We start from the raw sequence: 7,424 nt of genomic DNA, 5'->3' as shown, positions 1-7,424 counted from the left end.
CGCTCTTTAATTTTCACTCGAAAAGAGAATAGTAGCTTGTGACTACTTATCCTAATTACCAGTGGGATAACAATTTGTTAATTTTCACCCAATAACCTTAAATTTTGTGCGTATTAAAAATACAATTTCGCAAGTTTTAACTTACACTCATTTCATCCTAAAACGAAACGCAGTGTAATGCGCCTTTTGATATATATATATATATTCACACACACACACAGACACACACGCACACACACACACACGCACCCATATATATATATATATATATATATATATACATAAAAATATATGTGCGTGTATGTGAATGTGGCGTATATATATATATATATATATATATATATATATAACATAGATGCATATAGGGCACGCACATGGTTATTTAGTTTTAATGTTAGCTTCGCAATCCCATCTCCTGATCCTGTAGCGCGGTACATTTGCCAAGTATTTTCCACCATAACTTGAGGGTAAACAAACACTTCCTACTCAGGAGGACTTAATCGTAGAAAAAAAGGGTTATTGTTCCTTAAATATATGTGGTACTTTCTGACTTTAGAATGTTATGTTAAAATTCATATATAAGAGTATTTCTTACATATACCCATTTGTGATAACTCTGTAGAATACCATAATAGGATATGAAGTTCCAGTGTTATGCTGAATATCGTTATTTGTTGTGGTATTTATATTTTGAAAGATTAAATCTGTCATTGTTGGCAGTGTGATATTACCTATTTTTATAGTCTCTGATTTGTGCGGTTTTTGGTAGTGGTGAAGATGTTAGTGGTTTTGTTAGTAGCCTTATTGAACAGGTATATGAACAAATGCTTTTCAGTCGACTTTTCAAACATAGAGTATCTAGGACTATAAGTTTCTTTTATTCTTTGGAGACAATAGGATGGTGTTTGATGGAAGTTTGGTCGCTAATCCTCGAGTCTCATGCAAATGTCTAAAAATTCCGCTGTCGTTTGTTACAATAACGCTGTTAATGGTTCTTGCATTTGCACACATATTAATGAGTTATCTCTCACTATTTTTTGTGAGGTCCATTGATAAAATATATTCTCTACTCTTACCTCTTTGCGGTTTCATAATGTTAAGGCTTGCTTTATCATTTTTCTTAATTTTACATTTTGTATTATTGTTTTAATGCTGATCTTGCTGATTATGTAATTTGAGATTTCAGAGTGGTAAATATTTAGAACTGATTTCTTGAAATATCAGTTCTCGTGGTTTTTATAAGGTAAACCTCTTTACAAGTGTCCGTTTTCTCATTGTCTTTAACACGTTTAGTTTTCTTTTGTTGCGATAGTGTATTCTTCTTGCGATTACTGTGGGTTTGTTGAAACATTTACTATTATGTTTATATTGCTTATTTCGTTACAATTTCACAGGTTTCAATAAGTCTATAAATCAATGTAAATTTATAACATTACCTGACAATTCCTTATTATTGTAGAATCATAAAGGCCTCGTTGAAATAGGAACTTTTCGACTAATACCAGTTCCTACAGTTATTACCAGTTAACAACCTGATATGTAAACATAAAATCCTGTTCTCAATTCTAAACTACAAAGATCTCCGCCAGTGTTGTCATTATATTACATCTCTGTGCGTATCAATTTATTGCTAACATTGTTATTGTTTAACTTCGGTTCAGTGTTGATTGAACACAACTACGATTAAAGGCATTCCAGCATTAAACAACTCGTCATTCTCTATATCGAAGAACACATTATTATCTAATGTCTCCCACCTATTTTATCACGACTGGGAATTTGGCTGACACTTTTAGCAGTGTGGGTAATCACGCCAACACTCTTTTATTGATTCATGTATCACTGTTATTTTCATGTTTAACACAACATGATTAAGTATGTTATATGAAAATATAAATCCATAGCGAAATCAAGGAAAATGATCCAGTGCCCATGTATTGATGATTAAAGTGACTATTTTACAAGAATAGTCTTCACTATTCTAATCAGACTGGACGAAACAAAATCTCTCAGGAAATAAAATTTCCTTGAATGGAAGGCAACGTTTGATAATGACAATGGTTAACTAGACATTGATTATCAGAGACTACCGTTGAAGTTGTCCTCCATGGTGGTATTCTGATAAAAAAAATTGCCGTATAAAGCATCTCTGAGTTACTTGAACTAACTTGCCACTGAAGTCTTTCTGAAGACATTTAGCTCTTGGAAAATTTTAGCATATTTTTCTTGAATAGCGAGAAGAATAATTCCAGAACACTAATTAGATAAATGATATGCATGTACCAATAAACTCTTATACACCAAGTTAATAGTTGCATGACTATAATATGTGCATGCTACATGTTCAAAAACGCATTTCTCTGGGGAAAATGTAAACAAAAATAATGAATATATTATACTAGATATAAACGCATTTCACTTGGGAAACAACTACTTCAGTTAGGTAAAAAATATGAATTCAAATTGTAGAAGGTTCATATCAAAGATGTTGACACGTGTCAAAATTTAGTATGCTGAAGAAAATTTATATCACGGCAAAATTTTAAATGATGAATTTTAAGATGTAGAATGGTCATATTTGTTGTTGAAATGTTGAAAGTAAAAGCGATGGTCATAAAGAAAATATTTCATAATTCACGTATCTTGCAAGATTGCTAATTTGCCGTATAACATGGTGTTGAAAACATAGAACTAAAAATGTACAAATCTAATTGAACGATAAAAAATGTTTACACTTGCAAACTATATGAATTGCTAATTACAAAAAAAATATTTAAAAAAATAATAAAACAAAGTGACATTTAATAAAATCTAATAATATACAAACTACTTTGAATTACTGTAAGATATCTAAAATATGAAGGTGTTGAAATAAAAATATATAGCATAAAAATATTTGACTGTATAATTCAGTTGGTGTTTCGATTATCTAAGTTACTTCCGACTGTTTACCCAAACATCCGTTTCAGAATAACAATGTCGGCAGAGTAATACTTTCAAGTTTTTATTTTTTATTTTTTATTTTTTTTTTTTTATTAAAACAAAGATCAACAAAACAAAGTATTTCATTGTCATGTGCTGATGGTAAACACAAATTTAGAAATTCAGCAAACATATATTGAAACTTTTCATTTTATTTAATATAAAATGAATTAAAGATACGTTTATTATGAAATGATATAACATATATTGATCTCTTACCCTGCCACAAGGTTATTTTCCATAAAGGTAGATATGAATAATATAGACATAGTAGTTGTTCGCAATTATGATTATCGTAGCCCCAAAAATGTTTATGCTCAAAGGGTAAAAACAATTGATAAATAATTGTGCAGAAAGCGGAATCTGATTCTCGGTTGAATCTTCATTATATACATGCAATCTTGATTGCTTTGTTGCTCTGTACCATCATGTCACTTTTGAGCACACAAAACAGAAGCATTTTCATATGGACTCTAAGTGCAAAAATACGCTCTTCACTCAAACATGGTGTATTTTGGACACATTTTGTACCTATCGTCCCATCAACACACACATGCATACACACTCTCAGTCCCTCTCTTCCTTCCCCTGTCTGACTGTCTCACGCTCTCCCTCTGTCTGCCAGTCTCTCTCTCTCTCTCTCTCTCACACACACACACACATACACACATAAACATATACATATACACATGCCCACACATATGTACACATGTTTAAGATTTGCTGAAGTCATGGCTATTATTTTCAGTAATCTGAATTAGCGTATATCACGTGATGACCTGATATATGCTATTTCAGGTTACTATCTGATTGTACCTGTCCATAAGTTCTGTCCAATTTTACCTTTTTTTAAAAAATTGAATGAAATTTAAAAGTATTTTAGAATGTCTAATGGAATTAAAAATTATTTTTATGCATTTGTGTACGTTTAAACTAATTAAATATTATTTTACAGAATAATAGAGTTAAAATGTCTTTGATTAAAATGCTTTCTAACATGGAAGTATTCAAAGAACATTTGTGGCACATAATGCTTTATGAGCACAAAAAAGGAAACTCTGCAGCCGAAGCGACTCAGTTTATAGGAAAGAATGTTCAATGAAAGAATTTGCAGAAGATATTTTGCAAAATTCAGAAGTGGAGATTTCAGCCTTGAAGATGAAAATCGAACAGGACGTCTGGTTGAGTTTGATGATAAATTCCTTGAAGCATTACTCGCAGAAAATCCTGCATTATCATTTGAAAAATTGGCAATAAAGCTTAATTCAAACCATACAAGTTGCTGAAGATGAAGATGAACACGTCGTCATCTTCAACAATTTGGAAAGGTTCCTAAGCTTGGAAAATGGGTGCCTCATGAATTGTCCGAAAGCAACCGCAAATCCCGAGTTGACATCTGCTCTTTTCTCAATTCTCGCGAACTCATTTAACCCTTTTTGGATAAACTTGTGACTGGTGACGAAAAATGGATCTTCTATCGAAATGTTAAACGTCATAGACAGTGGCTTGGTAAAATGGGAAAAGCTCAACCACAACGGAGAAGGGAACTTCATGGGAAAAAGGTTCTTCTCTCTATTTGGTGGGATTGCAAAGGCGTAATTCACTTTGAATTGTTACCACCTAACGCAACAATCAATGCTCAAGTCTACTGTCAGCAATTAGAGCGTTTGAACCAAGCTTTAAAGAAAAATAGACCCCATTTAGTGAATCGAAAAGGAGTGATGCTCCATTGGGACAATGCGCGACCCCACACTGCAAGAATCACGTGACAAAAGATCGAAGAGCTTGGTTGGGAAAAAATTCCTCATTCACTTTATTCTCCCGACCTTGCTCCTTCAGACTACCATTTGTTTCGTAGTTTACAGAATCATTTGGGGACATAAATTTCGCAAGCCAGGAGGAGGTCGAAACTAACATTTCAGAGTTCTTCTCTTTGAAACCAAAAGAGTTTTACATTCATGGGATTAAAAAGCTTGTAAATAGATGGAAGGAAGTCATAAATAATCAGGGGAAGTATATTGATGATTAAATATAACATTTGATCACTTGTTTTCTTTATTCAAAATTCGGACAGAACTTATGGGATGACCTGATAGAATATGAAACTAAAACGGTGGTTTTGCGGATGATCTATATTTCTGCCACCCATTAGCCTGTCTTTTTACAGAGAAGCAGGATTATGCCGATTCAAATCAAGGCAGAAATGTGTCCATTCATATCTCTCTCTTATGAAACAAAATCATATTGTCTTTATTTTCCAATATGTGTCACTTCAACCGTGAATATATATACGCGTTATTATCAAACAATGAGAATGAACGTTCAACATAGCATTGGTGGATAGGGATTCTTTTTTATTTATAGGTTAAGACTACAATTGGTTTCATATTAACAATTATCAAGCCTTCGACATACATATGGGTTACGTTTCCACTAGAATTTTCATTAATTCTTGCTATCTGCAGGAAATAATTGTAAACTTATTTTACCCTCTAGAACGAAGAAAATTTCATCTAGAGGTAGACATAACAGGTGGCCTTAACCAGCGAGATCAGTTAAATTGACTATATTCCTACCAACAAAAATACCTAAGCTTGAGACTGAGATATGTCTGTAACGTATCAGTCTACTGACCGATAACAAATTCATACGCTACTTTGCGAAGGTTGTTACAATATATAACACCATCTAATGCTGTTCACTTGATTCTAAATAACAATCAAGTTGAGTAATGATTAAAAACAAACAGGACAGTAATATTTTATGTTTAACTCGCTGTTCTTAAGACATATAATCATACAAGTATAGGGCGTAATATGATTATTTACAACGTAAATCTAGTTAAGGAACTTAACGAAAGGACTTGTATATTATAATTATTACCTTTTAATTGAATTTTGAAAGTCGCATCTGTCATATTATTCGTAATTACAACTGTCTTAGTTTTCTTTGTTAGGTGTTGGTCGTTCGAGGGGATAAAATCCTAGAAGCTACGTTATGTTGAAAAAGTATATTAAAAACTTCATGTACAGGTTGTACAACATCGCCTCAAGAATTATTCCAATCCTGAGATAGCTTACATTTATTTATCTGTGTGTACGTGTGTGTGTGTGTGCGTGTGTGTGTGTGTGTGTGTGTGTGTGTGTGTGCGCGCTTCTGAGTAAGAGTATACATCGAGTACATGTAGGTTATATATAAATACATTTATGCATATATGTATATATCATTGCGTGTATATATATATGTAGCATGGTCGCAGTCAAATGACTGAAAGAAGTAAAAGAATATATGTGTGTGTGTGCGTACTTGGGTGTGTATACATACATACATGCATACATACATGCATACATACATGCATACATACAAACATATGTTACGCCAAAATGCTACACATAGTAAGTATACTAATTATAAACATTTTAAATTCCATAATTCTCTGAATATGGTTCATATTTTGATGTAAGATGTACCAAAATGTTTTAGACACAAACAATTAACCGCAGATTATAAATTCTATACTGAAACTATTTTAGTTGCTACTTAGTGAATGTCGTAAATATCCATATAATATATATATATATATAAATATATATATATATATATATATATATATATATATATATATATATATATATATATATATATATATATATATATATATATATATATATATATATATATATATATATATATATATATATATATATATTAATGTATATGCATGTATATGCATGTATATATTTATTTTCATTTGACTGATATTTGTTATTGTTAATTCAACGCAAAGTGTATACAGATGGTTTCCCGTGTAGCGAATTCTCGTTAACTATATCCCTAATTGATCGAAACGTTTCAACAAATTGGAATTCATACAATTTTACTTCGCAATATATTAATTTATAAAATATATGTTATGCATTGATATATAATATGTAATAAAAAAAATGCTTGCTTACCTAAAGGAATTCTAGTGTCAATAAAGCAGATAATTCTCATTATTAAAGATACAATTTTTTGCAGAAATTAATCATTATATGACACATACACGCAAATGTAAATGTGTATGTGACTGTCTGTATATATATATATATATATATATATATATATATATATATATATATATATATATATATATATATATATATATATATATATATATATATATATATATATATATATATATATATATATATATATATATACATATATATATATATATATATATATATATATATATATATATATATATATATATATATATATATATATATATATATATATATATACATACATATATATACATATATATACATAGATACATATATATATATACATATATACACACACACACATATATATATATATATATATGTATATATATATATACATATATAACTACATATATATGTATATATATACATACCTACATATACATATATATA

Source organism: Octopus bimaculoides, chromosome 4 (genome assembly GCF_046866305.1).
Source record: "Octopus bimaculoides isolate indiv1 chromosome 4, ASM4686630v1, whole genome shotgun sequence".
Classification (NCBI taxonomy): Eukaryota; Metazoa; Mollusca; class Cephalopoda; order Octopoda; family Octopodidae; genus Octopus; species Octopus bimaculoides.
The sequence above is the reverse complement of the archived record's forward strand: the minus strand, read 5'-3'. Positions refer to the sequence as shown.